At 40.7% G+C, this 23,849-nt stretch overlaps 11 non-coding genes across 11 annotated transcripts; all 11 read right to left on the bottom strand.

Moving 5' to 3' along the window:
• Positions 1-1,839: 1,839 nt before the first annotated feature.
• LOC138362470 (U2 spliceosomal RNA) lies at positions 1,840-2,031 on the bottom strand. Its single transcript, XR_011227693.1, has one exon. It is a non-coding gene; the product is annotated as a U2 spliceosomal RNA (small nuclear RNA).
• Positions 2,032-3,919: 1,888 nt separating this feature from the next.
• On the bottom strand, positions 3,920-4,111 carry LOC138362469 (U2 spliceosomal RNA). Its single transcript, XR_011227692.1, has one exon. It is a non-coding gene; the product is annotated as a U2 spliceosomal RNA (small nuclear RNA).
• Positions 4,112-5,998: 1,887 nt separating this feature from the next.
• LOC138362467 (U2 spliceosomal RNA) lies at positions 5,999-6,190 on the bottom strand. The gene has a single exon (XR_011227691.1). It is a non-coding gene; the product is annotated as a U2 spliceosomal RNA (small nuclear RNA).
• Positions 6,191-8,086: 1,896 nt separating this feature from the next.
• LOC138362466 (U2 spliceosomal RNA) lies at positions 8,087-8,278 on the bottom strand. The gene has a single exon (XR_011227690.1). It is a non-coding gene; the product is annotated as a U2 spliceosomal RNA (small nuclear RNA).
• A 1,888-nt stretch (positions 8,279-10,166) lies between these two features.
• LOC138362465 (U2 spliceosomal RNA) lies at positions 10,167-10,358 on the bottom strand. Its single transcript, XR_011227689.1, has one exon. It is a non-coding gene; the product is annotated as a U2 spliceosomal RNA (small nuclear RNA).
• Positions 10,359-12,242: 1,884 nt separating this feature from the next.
• On the bottom strand, positions 12,243-12,434 carry LOC138362464 (U2 spliceosomal RNA). Its single transcript, XR_011227688.1, has one exon. It is a non-coding gene; the product is annotated as a U2 spliceosomal RNA (small nuclear RNA).
• A 1,888-nt stretch (positions 12,435-14,322) lies between these two features.
• LOC138362474 (U2 spliceosomal RNA) lies at positions 14,323-14,514 on the bottom strand. Its single transcript, XR_011227697.1, has one exon. It is a non-coding gene; the product is annotated as a U2 spliceosomal RNA (small nuclear RNA).
• A 1,895-nt stretch (positions 14,515-16,409) lies between these two features.
• LOC138362473 (U2 spliceosomal RNA) lies at positions 16,410-16,601 on the bottom strand. Its single transcript, XR_011227696.1, has one exon. It is a non-coding gene; the product is annotated as a U2 spliceosomal RNA (small nuclear RNA).
• A 1,892-nt stretch (positions 16,602-18,493) lies between these two features.
• LOC138362472 (U2 spliceosomal RNA) lies at positions 18,494-18,685 on the bottom strand. The gene has a single exon (XR_011227695.1). It is a non-coding gene; the product is annotated as a U2 spliceosomal RNA (small nuclear RNA).
• A 1,893-nt stretch (positions 18,686-20,578) lies between these two features.
• Positions 20,579-20,770, bottom strand: LOC138362471 (U2 spliceosomal RNA). The gene has a single exon (XR_011227694.1). It is a non-coding gene; the product is annotated as a U2 spliceosomal RNA (small nuclear RNA).
• A 1,887-nt stretch (positions 20,771-22,657) lies between these two features.
• Positions 22,658-22,849, bottom strand: LOC138362463 (U2 spliceosomal RNA). Its single transcript, XR_011227687.1, has one exon. It is a non-coding gene; the product is annotated as a U2 spliceosomal RNA (small nuclear RNA).
• Positions 22,850-23,849: the final 1,000 nt, after the last annotated feature.

Genomic DNA, 23,849 nt, shown 5'->3' with positions numbered 1-23,849 from the left:
GCCATGCCATGCCATGCCATGCCATGCCATGCATGCCATGCCTGCCATGCCATGCCATTCAATGCCTTGTGATTCAATACCATGCAGTTCAATGCGATGCGATGCAATGACATGCGATTCGATGCCATGCGAGGCGAGGCGATGCATCATCTAACATAACGTGATTCCCTGGAAAACGACTCTGTTGTTGAGTGAACAACAAAGTTAAGATATAACAAGATGTAAGTAATTCGAGAAGTCTGAGTACTGTAGGTACTATTGCAAATTCATTGCTTAATATATGTGAATGTGTACGAAATCCATCCATCGCTTTTACCGAGTATACAAATACTCACTCATTGTTGGTGTTTAGGGAGGTAAATGAAGTATTGCAAAGCTAATTACGAAACTAGCTTTCACAATGACATTTGGTGGTTGGTCGCTTTGCAAATTATAGTAGATTCTATATCAATTTTATTCGTTATTTTACGTGAATGAATGAATGAATGAATGAATGAATGAATGAATGAATGAATGAATGAATGAATGAATGAATGAATGTGTGCCTGCATACATTGCCTAAATAAAATATGTAAATATACGGACGGTGGTGGCGTTTAGAGAGGTGAATGAATCATTTGAAATCTAATTAGGAAACTAGCATTCAAATGGAGAGGGGTGAGAGTGCAGGTGCGCTTGAACTTGGGTGGGTTCTGGGTTTCGTTGACGTATATATTACAGGTGAATATGTGCATCGAATGCTCGATTGAAGTATATAAATACACATTGTTAGTGTGTATTGAGGTAAATGATGGATTGTAAAGCTAATCAAGACACTAGAATTCACTTTGAGGCTAGTGGCTGGCCGGCTGGCAAGCGTGGAAGTGGCAAACGATCGTTGAGTTGCCGTGTAAGACCACGCCAAAGCAACACCTCCCTCCATCTCAAGTCGAATTTCGTCTTTATTACGCATTGGTACATTGCAGCAATGGTAAATTAAGTAGATAAACGTCTGATCTTGATGTGTGTGTGAATATAATTTCGCTGTCAAAGCCGACTAAGGAATTCCGAGTGATATACACACCACTCCACACTCACAAGGGAGAGTGAGTAAGTAATTTCGTAAAAAAAGAGAAGAGCATGCCAACAATGGGTAACTATTATAGTTAGGTTCTCGATCACAGTAAACCCGTTGATTTAGAGTTTATTTGCACAATGACCACGTCATATTAGATGCCATTTAAATACCAAATCCAGTTCTCCACTAAACGCAAACACAAGCTTAACACTATTTAACCCATCTCTACTAGCCTTTTCATAACCAACCACTAAGCTACCTAAACCAGTTTCCACACTTATATAAATAGACAAAAACTTCACCCTATATAACCTATCTCAGAAAACAAACAAAATCAATTAATATTGCACTAACTGGCAACCCCCCATTCATAAAATCAACTTCTTTCCTTCCAGACCGACCATCCATCGTATTTGCTGCTCGCACATAATCTTTAATCTAAAGTTATTAAATGATATTACTCACCTCACTCTCCTTCTTTCTCCTCCTTCCTTCCTTTCCTTCCTTCCTTCCTTCCTTCCTTCCTTCCTTCCTTCCTTCCTTCCTTCCTTCCTTCCTTCTAACTCGTTCCAGTTGTTCAGCTTCGACCCATCAAACCCGGACTCGACTGACGACTCACTTCTGCTGCTCGTTCCAAGGTTTTTTCCTCATACGATGCTGGCTAGTGTGAAGTAATTACTGCAAATCAAATTAACACGATTCATTAATGTACATAACCAATTAACATCATCGTCTCCTACTTGATTTTGACTAGTTGATAGGGTTGTTTTTGGTCTCCCCGAAGGGAGTGGACCGATCCCAGAGGTACTGCAATACCGGGCCGATCCGCGGCAAAGGTGGAGCAAGCTCCTAGCACTTCGCCATGTTGCAAAAAATCAGTTTAATATCAAGGATCCCACATGGGGATCGTATCAGATATAAAGCTGATAAGAACAGATACTACACTTTGTACTTTGTACTACACGAGAGACGAGAGACTAGAGACGTGACGTGACGTGACGCGATGCCATGCCATGCCATGCCATGCCATGCCATGCCATGCCATGCCATGCCATGCCATGCCATGCCATTCAATGCCTTGTGATTCAATACCATGCAGTTCAATGCGATGCGATGCAATGACATGCGATTCGATGCCATGCGAGGCGAGGCGATGCATCATCTAACATAACGTGATTCCCTGGAAAACGACTCTGTTGTTGAGTGAACAACAAAGTTAAGATATAACAAGATGTAAGTAATTCGAGAAGTCTGAGTACTGTAGGTACTATTGCAAATTCATTGCTTAATATATGTGAATGTGTACGAAATCCATCCATCGCTTTTACCGAGTATACAAATACTCACTCATTGTTGGTGTTTAGGGAGGTAAATGAAGTATTGCAAAGCTAATTACGAAACTAGCTTTCACAATGACATTTGGTGGTTGGTCGCTTTGCAAATTATAGTAGATTCTATATCAATTTTATTCGTTATTTTACGTGAATGAATGAATGAATGAATGAATGAATGAATGAATGAATGAATGAATGAATGAATGAATGAATGAATGAATGTGTGCCTGCATACATTGCCTAAATAAAATATGTAAATATACGGACGGTGGTGGCGTTTAGAGAGGTGAATGAATCATTTGAAATCTAATTAGGAAACTAGCATTCAAATGGAGAGGGGTGAGAGTGCAGGTGCGCTTGAACTTGGGTGGGTTCTGGGTTTCGTTGACGTATATATTACAGGTGAATATGTGCATCGAATGCTCGATTGAAGTATATAAATACACATTGTTAGTGTGTATTGAGGTAAATGATGGATTGTAAAGCTAATCAAGACACTAGAATTCACTTTGAGGCTAGTGGCTGGCCGGCTGGCAAGCGTGGAAGTGGCAAACGATCGTTGAGTTGCCGTGTAAGACCACGCCAAAGCAACACCTCCCTCCATCTCAAGTCGAATTTCGTCTTTATTACGCATTGGTACATTGCAGCAATGGTAAATTAAGTAGATAAACGTCTGATCTTGATGTGTGTGTGAATATAATTTCGCTGTCAAAGCCGACTAAGGAATTCCGAGTGATATACACACCACTCCACACTCACAAGGGAGAGTGAGTAAGTAATTTCGTAAAAAAAGAGAAGAGCATGCCAACAATGGGTAACTATTATAGTTAGGTTCTCGATCACAGTAAACCCGTTGATTTAGAGTTTATTTGCACAATGACCACGTCATATTAGATGCCATTTAAATACCAAATCCAGTTCTCCACTAAACGCAAACACAAGCTTAACACTATTTAACCCATCTCTACTAGCCTTTTCATAACCAACCACTAAGCTACCTAAACCAGTTTCCACACTTATATAAATAGACAAAAACTTCACCCTATATAACCTATCTCAGAAAACAAACAAAATCAATTAATATTGCACTAACTGGCAACCCCCCATTCATAAAATCAACTTCTTTCCTTCCAGACCGACCATCCATCGTATTTGCTGCTCGCACATAATCTTTAATCTAAAGTTATTAAATGATATTACTCACCTCACTCTCCTTCTTTCTCCTCCTTCCTTCCTTCCTTCCTTCCTTCCTTCCTTCCTTCCTTCCTTCCTTCCTTCCTTCCTTCCTTCCTTCCTTCCTTCCTTCTAACTCGTTCCAGTTGTTCAGCTTCGACCCATCAAACCCGGACTCGACTGACGACTCACTTCTGCTGCTCGTTCCAAGGTTTTTTCCTCATACGATGCTGGCTAGTGTGAAGTAATTACTGCAAATCAAATTAACACGATTCATTAATGTACATAACCAATTAACATCATCGTCTCCTACTTGATTTTGACTAGTTGATAGGGTTGTTTTTGGTCTCCCCGAAGGGAGTGGACCGATCCCAGAGGTACTGCAATACCGGGCCGATCCGCGGCAAAGGTGGAGCAAGCTCCTAGCACTTCGCCATGTTGCAAAAAATCAGTTTAATATCAAGGATCCCACATGGGGATCGTATCAGATATAAAGCTGATAAGAACAGATACTACACTTTGTACTTTGTACTACACGAGAGACGAGAGACTAGAGACGTGACGTGACGTGACGCGATGCCATGCCATGCCATGCCATGCCATGCCATGCCATGCCATGCCATGCCATGCCATGCCATGCCATTCAATGCCTTGTGATTCAATACCATGCAGTTCAATGCGATGCGATGCAATGACATGCGATTCGATGCCATGCGAGGCGAGGCGATGCATCATCTAACATAACGTGATTCCCTGGAAAACGACTCTGTTGTTGAGTGAACAACAAAGTTAAGATATAACAAGATGTAAGTAATTCGAGAAGTCTGAGTACTGTAGGTACTATTGCAAATTCATTGCTTAATATATGTGAATGTGTACGAAATCCATCCATCGCTTTTACCGAGTATACAAATACTCACTCATTGTTGGTGTTTAGGGAGGTAAATGAAGTATTGCAAAGCTAATTACGAAACTAGCTTTCACAATGACATTTGGTGGTTGGTCGCTTTGCAAATTATAGTAGATTCTATATCAATTTTATTCGTTATTTTACGTGAATGAATGAATGAATGAATGAATGAATGAATGAATGAATGAATGAATGAATGAATGAATGAATGAATGTGTGCCTGCATACATTGCCTAAATAAAATATGTAAATATACGGACGGTGGTGGCGTTTAGAGAGGTGAATGAATCATTTGAAATCTAATTAGGAAACTAGCATTCAAATGGAGAGGGGTGAGAGTGCAGGTGCGCTTGAACTTGGGTGGGTTCTGGGTTTCGTTGACGTATATATTACAGGTGAATATGTGCATCGAATGCTCGATTGAAGTATATAAATACACATTGTTAGTGTGTATTGAGGTAAATGATGGATTGTAAAGCTAATCAAGACACTAGAATTCACTTTGAGGCTAGTGGCTGGCCGGCTGGCAAGCGTGGAAGTGGCAAACGATCGTTGAGTTGCCGTGTAAGACCACGCCAAAGCAACACCTCCCTCCATCTCAAGTCGAATTTCGTCTTTATTACGCATTGGTACATTGCAGCAATGGTAAATTAAGTAGATAAACGTCTGATCTTGATGTGTGTGTGAATATAATTTCGCTGTCAAAGCCGACTAAGGAATTCCGAGTGATATACACACCACTCCACACTCACAAGGGAGAGTGAGTAAGTAATTTCGTAAAAAAGAGAAGAGCATGCCAACAATGGGTAACTATTATAGTTAGGTTCTCGATCACAGTAAACCCGTTGATTTAGAGTTTATTTGCACAATGACCACGTCATATTAGATGCCATTTAAATACCAAATCCAGTTCTCCACTAAACGCAAACACAAGCTTAACACTATTTAACCCATCTCTACTAGCCTTTTCATAACCAACCACTAAGCTACCTAAACCAGTTTCCACACTTATATAAATAGACAAAAACTTCACCCTATATAACCTATCTCAGAAAACAAACAAAATCAATTAATATTGCACTAACTGGCAACCCCCCATTCATAAAATCAACTTCTTTCCTTCCAGACCGACCATCCATCGTATTTGCTGCTCGCACATAATCTTTAATCTAAAGTTATTAAATGATATTACTCACCTCACTCTCCTTCTTTCTCCTCCTTCCTTCCTTCCTTCCTTCCTTCCTTCCTTCCTTCCTTCCTTCCTTCCTTCCTTCCTTCCTTCCTTCCTTCCTTCCTTCCTTCTAACTCGTTCCAGTTGTTCAGCTTCGACCCATCAAACCCGGACTCGACTGACGACTCACTTCTGCTGCTCGTTCCAAGGTTTTTTCCTCATACGATGCTGGCTAGTGTGAAGTAATTACTGCAAATCAAATTAACACGATTCATTAATGTACATAACCAATTAACATCATCGTCTCCTACTTGATTTTGACTAGTTGATAGGGTTGTTTTTGGTCTCCCCGAAGGGAGTGGACCGATCCCAGAGGTACTGCAATACCGGGCCGATCCGCGGCAAAGGTGGAGCAAGCTCCTAGCACTTCGCCATGTTGCAAAAAATCAGTTTAATATCAAGGATCCCACATGGGGATCGTATCAGATATAAAGCTGATAAGAACAGATACTACACTTTGTACTTTGTACTACACGAGAGACGAGAGACTAGAGACGTGACGTGACGTGACGCGATGCCATGCCATGCCATGCCATGCCATGCCATGCCATGCCATGCCATGCCATGCCATGCCATGCCATTCAATGCCTTGTGATTCAATACCATGCAGTTCAATGCGATGCGATGCAATGACATGCGATTCGATGCCATGCGAGGCGAGGCGATGCATCATCTAACATAACGTGATTCCCTGGAAAACGACTCTGTTGTTGAGTGAACAACAAAGTTAAGATATAACAAGATGTAAGTAATTCGAGAAGTCTGAGTACTGTAGGTACTATTGCAAATTCATTGCTTAATATATGTGAATGTGTACGAAATCCATCCATCGCTTTTACCGAGTATACAAATACTCACTCATTGTTGGTGTTTAGGGAGGTAAATGAAGTATTGCAAAGCTAATTACGAAACTAGCTTTCACAATGACATTTGGTGGTTGGTCGCTTTGCAAATTATAGTAGATTCTATATCAATTTTATTCGTTATTTTACGTGAATGAATGAATGAATGAATGAATGAATGAATGAATGAATGAATGAATGAATGAATGAATGAATGAATGTGTGCCTGCATACATTGCCTAAATAAAATATGTAAATATACGGACGGTGGTGGCGTTTAGAGAGGTGAATGAATCATTTGAAATCTAATTAGGAAACTAGCATTCAAATGGAGAGGGGTGAGAGTGCAGGTGCGCTTGAACTTGGGTGGGTTCTGGGTTTCGTTGACGTATATATTACAGGTGAATATGTGCATCGAATGCTCGATTGAAGTATATAAATACACATTGTTAGTGTGTATTGAGGTAAATGATGGATTGTAAAGCTAATCAAGACACTAGAATTCACTTTGAGGCTAGTGGCTGGCCGGCTGGCAAGCGTGGAAGTGGCAAACGATCGTTGAGTTGCCGTGTAAGACCACGCCAAAGCAACACCTCCCTCCATCTCAAGTCGAATTTCGTCTTTATTACGCATTGGTACATTGCAGCAATGGTAAATTAAGTAGATAAACGTCTGATCTTGATGTGTGTGTGAATATAATTTCGCTGTCAAAGCCGACTAAGGAATTCCGAGTGATATACACACCACTCCACACTCACAAGGGAGAGTGAGTAAGTAATTTCGTAAAAAAAGAGAAGAGCATGCCAACAATGGGTAACTATTATAGTTAGGTTCTCGATCACAGTAAACCCGTTGATTTAGAGTTTATTTGCACAATGACCACGTCATATTAGATGCCATTTAAATACCAAATCCAGTTCTCCACTAAACGCAAACACAAGCTTAACACTATTTAACCCATCTCTACTAGCCTTTTCATAACCAACCACTAAGCTACCTAAACCAGTTTCCACACTTATATAAATAGACAAAAACTTCACCCTATATAACCTATCTCAGAAAACAAACAAAATCAATTAATATTGCACTAACTGGCAACCCCCCATTCATAAAATCAACTTCTTTCCTTCCAGACCGACCATCCATCGTATTTGCTGCTCGCACATAATCTTTAATCTAAAGTTATTAAATGATATTACTCACCTCACTCTCCTTCTTTCTCCTCCTTCCTTCCTTCCTTCCTTCCTTCCTTCCTTCCTTCCTTCCTTCCTTCCTTCCTTCCTTCCTTCCTTCCTTCCTTCCTTCCTTCCTTCCTTCTAACTCGTTCCAGTTGTTCAGCTTCGACCCATCAAACCCGGACTCGACTGACGACTCACTTCTGCTGCTCGTTCCAAGGTTTTTTCCTCATACGATGCTGGCTAGTGTGAAGTAATTACTGCAAATCAAATTAACACGATTCATTAATGTACATAACCAATTAACATCATCGTCTCCTACTTGATTTTGACTAGTTGATAGGGTTGTTTTTGGTCTCCCCGAAGGGAGTGGACCGATCCCAGAGGTACTGCAATACCGGGCCGATCCGCGGCAAAGGTGGAGCAAGCTCCTAGCACTTCGCCATGTTGCAAAAAATCAGTTTAATATCAAGGATCCCACATGGGGATCGTATCAGATATAAAGCTGATAAGAACAGATACTACACTTTGTACTTTGTACTACACGAGAGACGAGAGACTAGAGACGTGACGTGACGTGACGCGATGCCATGCCATGCCATGCCATGCCATGCCATGCCATGCCATGCCATGCCATGCCATGCCATGCCATTCAATGCCTTGTGATTCAATACCATGCAGTTCAATGCGATGCGATGCAATGACATGCGATTCGATGCCATGCGAGGCGAGGCGATGCATCATCTAACATAACGTGATTCCCTGGAAAACGACTCTGTTGTTGAGTGAACAACAAAGTTAAGATATAACAAGATGTAAGTAATTCGAGAAGTCTGAGTACTGTAGGTACTATTGCAAATTCATTGCTTAATATATGTGAATGTGTACGAAATCCATCCATCGCTTTTACCGAGTATACAAATACTCACTCATTGTTGGTGTTTAGGGAGGTAAATGAAGTATTGCAAAGCTAATTACGAAACTAGCTTTCACAATGACATTTGGTGGTTGGTCGCTTTGCAAATTATAGTAGATTCTATATCAATTTTATTCGTTATTTTACGTGAATGAATGAATGAATGAATGAATGAATGAATGAATGAATGAATGAATGAATGAATGAATGAATGAATGTGTGCCTGCATACATTGCCTAAATAAAATATGTAAATATACGGACGGTGGTGGCGTTTAGAGAGGTGAATGAATCATTTGAAATCTAATTAGGAAACTAGCATTCAAATGGAGAGGGGTGAGAGTGCAGGTGCGCTTGAACTTGGGTGGGTTCTGGGTTTCGTTGACGTATATATTACAGGTGAATATGTGCATCGAATGCTCGATTGAAGTATATAAATACACATTGTTAGTGTGTATTGAGGTAAATGATGGATTGTAAAGCTAATCAAGACACTAGAATTCACTTTGAGGCTAGTGGCTGGCCGGCTGGCAAGCGTGGAAGTGGCAAACGATCGTTGAGTTGCCGTGTAAGACCACGCCAAAGCAACACCTCCCTCCATCTCAAGTCGAATTTCGTCTTTATTACGCATTGGTACATTGCAGCAATGGTAAATTAAGTAGATAAACGTCTGATCTTGATGTGTGTGTGAATATAATTTCGCTGTCAAAGCCGACTAAGGAATTCCGAGTGATATACACACCACTCCACACTCACAAGGGAGAGTGAGTAAGTAATTTCGTAAAAAAAGAGAAGAGCATGCCAACAATGGGTAACTATTATAGTTAGGTTCTCGATCACAGTAAACCCGTTGATTTAGAGTTTATTTGCACAATGACCACGTCATATTAGATGCCATTTAAATACCAAATCCAGTTCTCCACTAAACGCAAACACAAGCTTAACACTATTTAACCCATCTCTACTAGCCTTTTCATAACCAACCACTAAGCTACCTAAACCAGTTTCCACACTTATATAAATAGACAAAAACTTCACCCTATATAACCTATCTCAGAAAACAAACAAAATCAATTAATATTGCACTAACTGGCAACCCCCCATTCATAAAATCAACTTCTTTCCTTCCAGACCGACCATCCATCGTATTTGCTGCTCGCACATAATCTTTAATCTAAAGTTATTAAATGATATTACTCACCTCACTCTCCTTCTTTCTCCTCCTTCCTTCCTTCCTTCCTTCCTTCCTTCCTTCCTTCCTTCCTTCCTTCCTTCCTTCCTTCCTTCCTTCCTTCCTTCCTTCCTTCTAACTCGTTCCAGTTGTTCAGCTTCGACCCATCAAACCCGGACTCGACTGACGACTCACTTCTGCTGCTCGTTCCAAGGTTTTTTCCTCATACGATGCTGGCTAGTGTGAAGTAATTACTGCAAATCAAATTAACACGATTCATTAATGTACATAACCAATTAACATCATCGTCTCCTACTTGATTTTGACTAGTTGATAGGGTTGTTTTTGGTCTCCCCGAAGGGAGTGGACCGATCCCAGAGGTACTGCAATACCGGGCCGATCCGCGGCAAAGGTGGAGCAAGCTCCTAGCACTTCGCCATGTTGCAAAAAATCAGTTTAATATCAAGGATCCCACATGGGGATCGTATCAGATATAAAGCTGATAAGAACAGATACTACACTTTGTACTTTGTACTACACGAGAGACGAGAGACTAGAGACGTGACGTGACGTGACGCGATGCCATGCCATGCCATGCCATGCCATGCCATGCCATGCCATGCCATGCCATGCCATGCCATGCCATTCAATGCCTTGTGATTCAATACCATGCAGTTCAATGCGATGCGATGCAATGACATGCGATTCGATGCCATGCGAGGCGAGGCGATGCATCATCTAACATAACGTGATTCCCTGGAAAACGACTCTGTTGTTGAGTGAACAACAAAGTTAAGATATAACAAGATGTAAGTAATTCGAGAAGTCTGAGTACTGTAGGTACTATTGCAAATTCATTGCTTAATATATGTGAATGTGTACGAAATCCATCCATCGCTTTTACCGAGTATACAAATACTCACTCATTGTTGGTGTTTAGGGAGGTAAATGAAGTATTGCAAAGCTAATTACGAAACTAGCTTTCACAATGACATTTGGTGGTTGGTCGCTTTGCAAATTATAGTAGATTCTATATCAATTTTATTCGTTATTTTACGTGAATGAATGAATGAATGAATGAATGAATGAATGAATGAATGAATGAATGAATGAATGAATGAATGAATGTGTGCCTGCATACATTGCCTAAATAAAATATGTAAATATACGGACGGTGGTGGCGTTTAGAGAGGTGAATGAATCATTTGAAATCTAATTAGGAAACTAGCATTCAAATGGAGAGGGGTGAGAGTGCAGGTGCGCTTGAACTTGGGTGGGTTCTGGGTTTCGTTGACGTATATATTACAGGTGAATATGTGCATCGAATGCTCGATTGAAGTATATAAATACACATTGTTAGTGTGTATTGAGGTAAATGATGGATTGTAAAGCTAATCAAGACACTAGAATTCACTTTGAGGCTAGTGGCTGGCCGGCTGGCAAGCGTGGAAGTGGCAAACGATCGTTGAGTTGCCGTGTAAGACCACGCCAAAGCAACACCTCCCTCCATCTCAAGTCGAATTTCGTCTTTATTACGCATTGGTACATTGCAGCAATGGTAAATTAAGTAGATAAACGTCTGATCTTGATGTGTGTGTGAATATAATTTCGCTGTCAAAGCCGACTAAGGAATTCCGAGTGATATACACACCACTCCACACTCACAAGGGAGAGTGAGTAAGTAATTTCGTAAAAAAAGAGAAGAGCATGCCAACAATGGGTAACTATTATAGTTAGGTTCTCGATCACAGTAAACCCGTTGATTTAGAGTTTATTTGCACAATGACCACGTCATATTAGATGCCATTTAAATACCAAATCCAGTTCTCCACTAAACGCAAACACAAGCTTAACACTATTTAACCCATCTCTACTAGCCTTTTCATAACCAACCACTAAGCTACCTAAACCAGTTTCCACACTTATATAAATAGACAAAAACTTCACCCTATATAACCTATCTCAGAAAACAAACAAAATCAATTAATATTGCACTAACTGGCAACCCCCCATTCATAAAATCAACTTCTTTCCTTCCAGACCGACCATCCATCGTATTTGCTGCTCGCACATAATCTTTAATCTAAAGTTATTAAATGATATTACTCACCTCACTCTCCTTCTTTCTCCTCCTTCCTTCCTTCCTTCCTTCCTTCCTTCCTTCCTTCCTTCCTTCCTTCCTTCCTTCCTTCCTTCCTTCCTTCCTTCCTTCTAACTCGTTCCAGTTGTTCAGCTTCGACCCATCAAACCCGGACTCGACTGACGACTCACTTCTGCTGCTCGTTCCAAGGTTTTTTCCTCATACGATGCTGGCTAGTGTGAAGTAATTACTGCAAATCAAATTAACACGATTCATTAATGTACATAACCAATTAACATCATCGTCTCCTACTTGATTTTGACTAGTTGATAGGGTTGTTTTTGGTCTCCCCGAAGGGAGTGGACCGATCCCAGAGGTACTGCAATACCGGGCCGATCCGCGGCAAAGGTGGAGCAAGCTCCTAGCACTTCGCCATGTTGCAAAAAATCAGTTTAATATCAAGGATCCCACATGGGGATCGTATCAGATATAAAGCTGATAAGAACAGATACTACACTTTGTACTTTGTACTACACGAGAGACGAGAGACTAGAGACGTGACGTGACGTGACGCGATGCCATGCCATGCCATGCCATGCCATGCCATGCCATGCCATGCCATGCCATGCCATGCCATGCCATTCAATGCCTTGTGATTCAATACCATGCAGTTCAATGCGATGCGATGCAATGACATGCGATTCGATGCCATGCGAGGCGAGGCGATGCATCATCTAACATAACGTGATTCCCTGGAAAACGACTCTGTTGTTGAGTGAACAACAAAGTTAAGATATAACAAGATGTAAGTAATTCGAGAAGTCTGAGTACTGTAGGTACTATTGCAAATTCATTGCTTAATATATGTGAATGTGTACGAAATCCATCCATCGCTTTTACCGAGTATACAAATACTCACTCATTGTTGGTGTTTAGGGAGGTAAATGAAGTATTGCAAAGCTAATTACGAAACTAGCTTTCACAATGACATTTGGTGGTTGGTCGCTTTGCAAATTATAGTAGATTCTATATCAATTTTATTCGTTATTTTACGTGAATGAATGAATGAATGAATGAATGAATGAATGAATGAATGAATGAATGAATGAATGAATGAATGAATGTGTGCCTGCATACATTGCCTAAATAAAATATGTAAATATACGGACGGTGGTGGCGTTTAGAGAGGTGAATGAATCATTTGAAATCTAATTAGGAAACTAGCATTCAAATGGAGAGGGGTGAGAGTGCAGGTGCGCTTGAACTTGGGTGGGTTCTGGGTTTCGTTGACGTATATATTACAGGTGAATATGTGCATCGAATGCTCGATTGAAGTATATAAATACACATTGTTAGTGTGTATTGAGGTAAATGATGGATTGTAAAGCTAATCAAGACACTAGAATTCACTTTGAGGCTAGTGGCTGGCCGGCTGGCAAGCGTGGAAGTGGCAAACGATCGTTGAGTTGCCGTGTAAGACCACGCCAAAGCAACACCTCCCTCCATCTCAAGTCGAATTTCGTCTTTATTACGCATTGGTACATTGCAGCAATGGTAAATTAAGTAGATAAACGTCTGATCTTGATGTGTGTGTGAATATAATTTCGCTGTCAAAGCCGACTAAGGAATTCCGAGTGATATACACACCACTCCACACTCACAAGGGAGAGTGAGTAAGTAATTTCGTAAAAAAAGAGAAGAGCATGCCAACAATGGGTAACTATTATAGTTAGGTTCTCGATCACAGTAAACCCGTTGATTTAGAGTTTATTTGCACAATGACCACGTCATATTAGATGCCATTTAAATACCAAATCCAGTTCTCCACTAAACGCAAACACAAGCTTAACACTATTTAACCCATCTCTACTAGCCTTTTCATAACCAACCACTAAGCTACCTAAACCAGTTTCCACACTTATATAAATAGACAAAAACTTCACCCTATATAACCTATCTCAGAAAACAAACAAAATCAATTAATATTGCACTAACTGGCAACCCCCCATTCATAAAATCAACTTCTTTCCTTCCAGACCGACCATCCATCGTATTTGCTGCTCGCACATAATCTTTAATCTAAAGTTATTAAATGATATTACTCACCTCACTCTCCTTCTTTCTCCTCCTTCCTTCCTTCCTTCCTTCCTTCCTTCCTTCCTTCCTTCCTTCCTTCCTTCCTTCCTTCCTTCCTTCCTTCCTTCCTTCCTTCTAACTCGTTCCAGTTGTTCAGCTTCGACCCATCAAACCCGGACTCGACTGACGACTCACTTCTGCTGCTCGTTCCAAGGTTTTTTCCTCATACGATGCTGGCTAGTGTGAAGTAATTACTGCAAATCAAATTAACACGATTCATTAATGTACATAACCAATTAACATCATCGTCTCCTACTTGATTTTGACTAGTTGATAGGGTTGTTTTTGGTCTCCCCGAAGGGAGTGGACCGATCCCAGAGGTACTGCAATACCGGGCCGATCCGCGGCAAAGGTGGAGCAAGCTCCTAGCACTTCGCCATGTTGCAAAAAATCAGTTTAATATCAAGGATCCCACATGGGGATCGTATCAGATATAAAGCTGATAAGAACAGATACTACACTTTGTACTTTGTACTACACGAGAGACGAGAGACTAGAGACGTGACGTGACGTGACGCGATGCCATGCCATGCCATGCCATGCCATGCCATGCCATGCCATGCCATGCCATGCCATGCCATGCCATTCAATGCCTTGTGATTCAATACCATGCAGTTCAATGCGATGCGATGCAATGACATGCGATTCGATGCCATGCGAGGCGAGGCGATGCATCATCTAACATAACGTGATTCCCTGGAAAACGACTCTGTTGTTGAGTGAACAACAAAGTTAAGATATAACAAGATGTAAGTAATTCGAGAAGTCTGAGTACTGTAGGTACTATTGCAAATTCATTGCTTAATATATGTGAATGTGTACGAAATCCATCCATCGCTTTTACCGAGTATACAAATACTCACTCATTGTTGGTGTTTAGGGAGGTAAATGAAGTATTGCAAAGCTAATTACGAAACTAGCTTTCACAATGACATTTGGTGGTTGGTCGCTTTGCAAATTATAGTAGATTCTATATCAATTTTATTCGTTATTTTACGTGAATGAATGAATGAATGAATGAATGAATGAATGAATGAATGAATGAATGAATGAATGAATGATGAATGAATGTGTGCCTGCATACATTGCCTAAATAAAATATGTAAATATACGGACGGTGGTGGCGTTTAGAGAGGTGAATGAATCATTTGAAATCTAATTAGGAAACTAGCATTCAAATGGAGAGGGGTGAGAGTGCAGGTGCGCTTGAACTTGGGTGGGTTCTGGGTTTCGTTGACGTATATATTACAGGTGAATATGTGCATCGAATGCTCGATTGAAGTATATAAATACACATTGTTAGTGTGTATTGAGGTAAATGATGGATTGTAAAGCTAATCAAGACACTAGAATTCACTTTGAGGCTAGTGGCTGGCCGGCTGGCAAGCGTGGAAGTGGCAAACGATCGTTGAGTTGCCGTGTAAGACCACGCCAAAGCAACACCTCCCTCCATCTCAAGTCGAATTTCGTCTTTATTACGCATTGGTACATTGCAGCAATGGTAAATTAAGTAGATAAACGTCTGATCTTGATGTGTGTGTGAATATAATTTCGCTGTCAAAGCCGACTAAGGAATTCCGAGTGATATACACACCACTCCACACTCACAAGGGAGAGTGAGTAAGTAATTTCGTAAAAAAAGAGAAGAGCATGCCAACAATGGGTAACTATTATAGTTAGGTTCTCGATCACAGTAAACCCGTTGATTTAGAGTTTATTTGCACAATGACCACGTCATATTAGATGCCATTTAAATACCAAATCCAGTTCTCCACTAAACGCAAACACAAGCTTAACACTATTTAACCCATCTCTACTAGCCTTTTCATAACCAACCACTAAGCTACCTAAACCAGTTTCCACACTTATATAAATAGACAAAAACTTCACCCTATATAACCTATCTCAGAAAACAAACAAAATCAATTAATATTGCACTAACTGGCAACCCCCCATTCATAAAATCAACTTCTTTCCTTCCAGACCGACCATCCATCGTATTTGCTGCTCGCACATAATCTTTAATCTAAAGTTATTAAATGATATTACTCACCTCACTCTCCTTCTTTCTCCTCCTTCCTTCCTTCCTTCCTTCCTTCCTTCCTTCCTTCCTTCCTTCCTTCCTTCCTTCCTTCCTTCCTTCCTTCCTTCCTTCCTTCCTTCTAACTCGTTCCAGTTGTTCAGCTTCGACCCATCAAACCCGGACTCGACTGACGACTCACTTCTGCTGCTCGTTCCAAGGTTTTTTCCTCATACGATGCTGGCTAGTGTGAAGTAATTACTGCAAATCAAATTAACACGATTCATTAATGTACATAACCAATTAACATCATCGTCTCCTACTTGATTTTGACTAGTTGATAGGGTTGTTTTTGGTCTCCCCGAAGGGAGTGGACCGATCCCAGAGGTACTGCAATACCGGGCCGATCCGCGGCAAAGGTGGAGCAAGCTCCTAGCACTTCGCCATGTTGCAAAAAATCAGTTTAATATCAAGGATCCCACATGGGGATCGTATCAGATATAAAGCTGATAAGAACAGATACTACACTTTGTACTTTGTACTACACGAGAGACGAGAGACTAGAGACGTGACGTGACGTGACGCGATGCCATGCCATGCCATGCCATGCCATGCCATGCCATGCCATGCCATGCCATGCCATGCCATGCCATTCAATGCCTTGTGATTCAATACCATGCAGTTCAATGCGATGCGATGCAATGACATGCGATTCGATGCCATGCGAGGCGAGGCGATGCATCATCTAACATAACGTGATTCCCTGGAAAACGACTCTGTTGTTGAGTGAACAACAAAGTTAAGATATAACAAGATGTAAGTAATTCGAGAAGTCTGAGTACTGTAGGTACTATTGCAAATTCATTGCTTAATATATGTGAATGTGTACGAAATCCATCCATCGCTTTTACCGAGTATACAAATACTCACTCATTGTTGGTGTTTAGGGAGGTAAATGAAGTATTGCAAAGCTAATTACGAAACTAGCTTTCACAATGACATTTGGTGGTTGGTCGCTTTGCAAATTATAGTAGATTCTATATCAATTTTATTCGTTATTTTACGTGAATGAATGAATGAATGAATGAATGAATGAATGAATGAATGAATGAATGAATGAATGAATGAATGAATGTGTGCCTGCATACATTGCCTAAATAAAATATGTAAATATACGGACGGTGGTGGCGTTTAGAGAGGTGAATGAATCATTTGAAATCTAATTAGGAAACTAGCATTCAAATGGAGAGGGGTGAGAGTGCAGGTGCGCTTGAACTTGGGTGGGTTCTGGGTTTCGTTGACGTATATATTACAGGTGAATATGTGCATCGAATGCTCGATTGAAGTATATAAATACACATTGTTAGTGTGTATTGAGGTAAATGATGGATTGTAAAGCTAATCAAGACACTAGAATTCACTTTGAGGCTAGTGGCTGGCCGGCTGGCAAGCGTGGAAGTGGCAAACGATCGTTGAGTTGCCGTGTAAGACCACGCCAAAGCAACACCTCCCTCCATCTCAAGTCGAATTTCGTCTTTATTACGCATTGGTACATTGCAGCAATGGTAAATTAAGTAGATAAACGTCTGATCTTGATGTGTGTGTGAATATAATTTCGCTGTCAAAGCCGACTAAGGAATTCCGAGTGATATACACACCACTCCACACTCACAAGGGAGAGTGAGTAAGTAATTTCGTAAAAAAAGAGAAGAGCATGCCAACAATGGGTAACTATTATAGTTAGGTTCTCGATCACAGTAAACCCGTTGATTTAGAGTTTATTTGCACAATGACCACGTCATATTAGATGCCATTTAAATACCAAATCCAGTTCTCCACTAAACGCAAACACAAGCTTAACACTATTTAACCCATCTCTACTAGCCTTTTCATAACCAACCACTAAGCTACCTAAACCAGTTTCCACACTTATATAAATAGACAAAAACTTCACCCTATATAACCTATCTCAGAAAACAAACAAAATCAATTAATATTGCACTAACTGGCAACCCCCCATTCATAAAATCAACTTCTTTCCTTCCAGACCGACCATCCATCGTATTTGCTGCTCGCACATAATCTTTAATCTAAAGTTATTAAATGATATTACTCACCTCACTCTCCTTCTTTCTCCTCCTTCCTTCCTTCCTTCCTTCCTTCCTTCCTTCCTTCCTTCCTTCCTTCCTTCCTTCCTTCCTTCCTTCCTTCCTTCCTTCCTTCCTTCTAACTCGTTCCAGTTGTTCAGCTTCGACCCATCAAACCCGGACTCGACTGACGACTCACTTCTGCTGCTCGTTCCAAGGTTTTTTCCTCATACGATGCTGGCTAGTGTGAAGTAATTACTGCAAATCAAATTAACACGATTCATTAATGTACATAACCAATTAACATCATCGTCTCCTACTTGATTTTGACTAGTTGATAGGGTTGTTTTTGGTCTCCCCGAAGGGAGTGGACCGATCCCAGAGGTACTGCAATACCGGGCCGATCCGCGGCAAAGGTGGAGCAAGCTCCTAGCACTTCGCCATGTTGCAAAAAATCAGTTTAATATCAAGGATCCCACATGGGGATCGTATCAGATATAAAGCTGATAAGAACAGATACTACACTTTGTACTTTGTACTACACGAGAGACGAGAGACTAGAGACGTGACGTGACGTGACGCGATGCCATGCCATGCCATGCCATGCCATGCCATGCCATGCCATGCCATGCCATGCCATGCCATGCCATTCAATGCCTTGTGATTCAATACCATGCAGTTCAATGCGATGCGATGCAATGACATGCGATTCGATGCCATGCGAGGCGAGGCGATGCATCATCTAACATAACGTGATTCCCTGGAAAACGACTCTGTTGTTGAGTGAACAACAAAGTTAAGATATAACAAGATGTAAGTAATTCGAGAAGTCTGAGTACTGTAGGTACTATTGCAAATTCATTGCTTAATATATGTGAATGTGTACGAAATCCATCCATCGCTTTTACCGAGTATACAAATACTCACTCATTGTTGGTGTTTAGGGAGGTAAATGAAGTATTGCAAAGCTAATTACGAAACTAGCTTTCACAATGACATTTGGTGGTTGGTCGCTTTGCAAATTATAGTAGATTCTATATCAATTTTATTCGTTATTTTACGTGAATGAATGAATGAATGAATGAATGAATGAATGAATGAATGAATGAATGAATGAATGAATGAATGAATGTGTGCCTGCATACATTGCCTAAATAAAATATGTAAATATACGGACGGTGGTGGCGTTTAGAGAGGTGAATGAATCATTTGAAATCTAATTAGGAAACTAGCATTCAAATGGAGAGGGGTGAGAGTGCAGGTGCGCTTGAACTTGGGTGGGTTCTGGGTTTCGTTGACGTATATATTACAGGTGAATATGTGCATCGAATGCTCGATTGAAGTATATAAATACACATTGTTAGTGTGTATTGAGGTAAATGATGGATTGTAAAGCTAATCAAGACACTAGAATTCACTTTGAGGCTAGTGGCTGGCCGGCTGGCAAGCGTGGAAGTGGCAAACGATCGTTGAGTTGCCGTGTAAGACCACGCCAAAGCAACACCTCCCTCCATCTCAAGTCGAATTTCGTCTTTATTACGCATTGGTACATTGCAGCAATGGTAAATTAAGTAGATAAACGTCTGATCTTGATGTGTGTGTGAATATAATTTCGCTGTCAAAGCCGACTAAGGAATTCCGAGTGATATACACACCACTCCACACTCACAAGGGAGAGTGAGTAAGTAATTTCGTAAAAAAAGAGAAGAGCATGCCAACAATGGGTAACTATTATAGTTAGGTTCTCGATCACAGTAAACCCGTTGATTTAGAGTTTATTTGCACAATGACCACGTCATATTAGATGCCATTTAAATACCAAATCCAGTTCTCCACTAAACGCAAACACAAGCTTAACACTATTTAACCCATCTCTACTAGCCTTTTCATAACCAACCACTAAGCTACCTAAACCAGTTTCCACACTTATATAAATAGACAAAAACTTCACCCTATATAACCTATCTCAGAAAACAAACAAAATCAATTAATATTGCACTAACTGGCAACCCCCCATTCATAAAATCAACTTCTTTCCTTCCAGACCGACCATCCATCGTATTTGCTGCTCGCACATAATCTTTAATCTAAAGTTATTAAATGATATTACTCACCTCACTCTCCTTCTTTCTCCTCCTTCCTTCCTTCCTTCCTTCCTTCCTTCCTTCCCTTCCTTCCTTCCTTCCTTCCTTCCTTCCTTCCTTCCTTCCTTCCTTCCTTCCTTCTAACTCGTTCCAGTTGTTCAGCTTCGACCCATCAAACCCGGACTCGACTGACGACTCACTTCTGCTGCTCGTTCCAAGGTTTTTTCCTCATACGATGCTGGCTAGTGTGAAGTAATTACTGCAAATCAAATTAACACGATTCATTAATGTACATAACCAATTAACATCATCGTCTCCTACTTGATTTTGACTAGTTGATAGGGTTGTTTTTGGTCTCCCCGAAGGGAGTGGACCGATCCCAGAGGTACTGCAATACCGGGCCGATCCGCGGCAAAGGTGGAGCAAGCTCCTAGCACTTCGCCATGTTGCAAAAAATCAGTTTAATATCAAGGATCCCACATGGGGATCGTATCAGATATAAAGCTGATAAGAACAGATACTACACTTTGTACTTTGTACTACACGAGAGACGAGAGACTAGAGACGTGACGTGACGTGACGCGATGCCATGCCATGCCATGCCATGCCATGCCATGCCATGCCATGCCATGCCATGCCATGCCATGCCATTCAATGCCTTGTGATTCAATACCATGCAGTTCAATGCGATGCGATGCAATGACATGCGATTCGATGCCATGCGAGGCGAGGCGATGCATCATCTAACATAACGTGATTCCCTGGAAAACGACTCTGTTGTTGAGTGAACAACAAAGTTAAGATATAACAAGATGTAAGTAATTCGAGAAGTCTGAGTACTGTAGGTACTATTGCAAATTCATTGCTTAATATATGTGAATGTGTACGAAATCCATCCATCGCTTTTACCGAGTATACAAATACTCACTCATTGTTGGTGTTTAGGGAGGTAAATGAAGTATTGCAAAGCTAATTACGAAACTAGCTTTCACAATGACATTTGGTGGTTGGTCGCTTTGCAAATTATAGTAGATTCTATATCATTTTATTCGTTGAATGACGTGAATGAATGAATGAATGAATGAATGAATGAATGAATGAATGAATGAATGAATGAATGAATGAATGAATGTGTGCCTGCATACATTGCCTAAATAAAATATGTAAATATACGGACGGTGGTGGCGTTTAGAGAGGTGAATGAATCATTTGAAATCTAATTAGGAAACTAGCATTCAAATGGAGAGGGGTGAGAGTGCAGGTGCGCTTGAACTTGGGTGGGTTCTGGGTTTCGTTGACGTATATATTACAGGTGAATATGTGCATCGAATGCTCGATTGAAGTATATAAATACACATTGTTAGTGTGTATTGAGGTAAATGATGGATTGTAAAGCTAATCAAGACACTAGAATTCACTTTGAGGCTAGTGGCTGGCCGGCTGGCAAGCGTGGAAGTGGCAAACGATCGTTGAGTTGCCGTGTAAGACCACGCCAAAGCAACACCTCCCTCCATCTCAAGTCGAATTTCGTCTTTATTACGCATTGGTACATTGCAGCAATGGTAAATTAAGTAGATAAACGTCTGATCTTGATGTGTGTGTGAATATAATTTCGCTGTCAAAGCCGACTAAGGAATTCCGAGTGATATACACACCACTCCACACTCACAAGGGAGAGTGAGTAAGTAATTTCGTAAAAAAAGAGAAGAGCATGCCAACAATGGGTAACTATTATAGTTAGGTTCTCGATCACAGTAAACCCGTTGATTTAGAGTTTATTTGCACAATGACCACGTCATATTAGATGCCATTTAAATACCAAATCCAGTTCTCCACTAAACGCAAACACAAGCTTAACACTATTTAACCCATCTCTACTAGCCTTTTCATAACCAACCACTAAGCTACCTAAACCAGTTTCCACACTTATATAAATAGACAAAAACTTCACCCTATATAACCTATCTCAGAAAACAAACAAAATCAATTAATATTGCACTAACTGGCAACCCCCCATTCATAAAATCAACTTCTTTCCTTCCAGACCGACCATCCATCGTATTTGCTGCTCGCACATAATCTTTAATCTAAAGTTATTAAATGATATTACTCACCTCACTCTCCTTCTTTCTCCTCCTTCCTTCCTTCCTTCCTTCCTTCCTTCCTTCCTTCCTTCCTTCCTTCCTTCCTTCCTTCCTTCCTTCCTTCCTTCCTTCCTTCTAACTCGTTCCAGTTGTTCAGCTTCGACCCATCAAACCCGGACTCGACTGACGACTCACTTCTGCTGCTCGTTCCAAGGTTTTTTCCTCATACGATGCTGGCTAGTGTGAAGTAATTACTGCAAATCAAATTAACACGATTCATTAATGTACATAACCAATTAACATCATCGTCTCCTACTTGATTTTGACTAGTTGATAGGGTTGTTTTTGGTCTCCCCGAAGGGAGTGGACCGATCCCAGAGGTACTGCAATACCGGGCCGATCCGCGGCAAAGGTGGAGCAAGCTCCTAGCACTTCGCCATGTTGCAAAAAATCAGTTTAATATCAAGGATCCCACATGGGGATCGTATCAGATATAAAGCTGATAAGAACAGATACTACACTTTGTACTTTGTACTACACGAGAGACGAGAGACTAGAGACGTGACGTGACGTGACGCGATGCCATGCCATGCCATGCCATGCCATGCCATGCCATGCCATGCCATGCCATTCAATGCCTTGTGATTCAATACCATGCAGTTCAATGCGATGCGATGCAATGACATGCGATTCGATGCCATGCGAGGCGAGGCGATGCATCATCTAACATAACGTGATTCCCTGGAAAACGACTCTGTTGTTGAGTGAACAACAAAGTTAAGATATAACAAGATGTAAGTAATTCGAGAAGTCTGAGTACTGTAGGTACTATTGCAAATTCATTGCTTAATATATGTGAATGTGTACGAAATCCATCCATCGCTTTTACCGAGTATACAAATACTCACTCATTGTTGGTGTTTAGGGAGGTAAATGAAGTATTGCAAAGCTAATTACGAAACTAGCTTTCACAATGACATTTGGTGGTTGGTCGCTTTGCAAATTATAGTAGATTCTATATCAATTTTATTCGTTATTTTACGTGAATGAATGAATGAATGAATGAATGAATGAATGAATGAATGAATGTGAATGAATGAATGAATGAATGAATGTGCCTGCATACATTGCCTAAATAAAATATGTAAATATACGGACGGTGGTGGCGTTTAGAGAGGTGAATGAATCATTTGAAATCTAATTAGGAAACTAGCATTCAAATGGAGAGGGGTGAGAGTGCAGGTGCGCTTGAACTTGGGTGGGTTCTGGGTTTCGTTGACGTATATATTACAGGTGAATATGTGCATCGAATGCTCGATTGAAGTATATAAATACACATTGTTAGTGTGTATTGAGGTAAATGATGGATTGTAAAGCTAATCAAGACACTAGAATTCACTTTGAGGCTAGTGGCTGGCCGGCTGGCAAGCGTGGAAGTGGCAAACGATCGTTGAGTTGCCGTGTAAGACCACGCCAAAGCAACACCTCCCTCCATCTCAAGTCGAATTTCGTCTTTATTACGCATTGGTACATTGCAGCAATGGTAAATA

Source organism: Procambarus clarkii, unplaced genomic scaffold, assembly GCF_040958095.1.
Source record: "Procambarus clarkii isolate CNS0578487 unplaced genomic scaffold, FALCON_Pclarkii_2.0 HiC_scaffold_1859, whole genome shotgun sequence".
Taxonomy (NCBI): Eukaryota; Metazoa; Arthropoda; class Malacostraca; order Decapoda; family Cambaridae; genus Procambarus; species Procambarus clarkii.
Note: the sequence above shows the minus strand (reverse complement) of the source record. Positions and strands in the feature narration are given on the sequence as shown.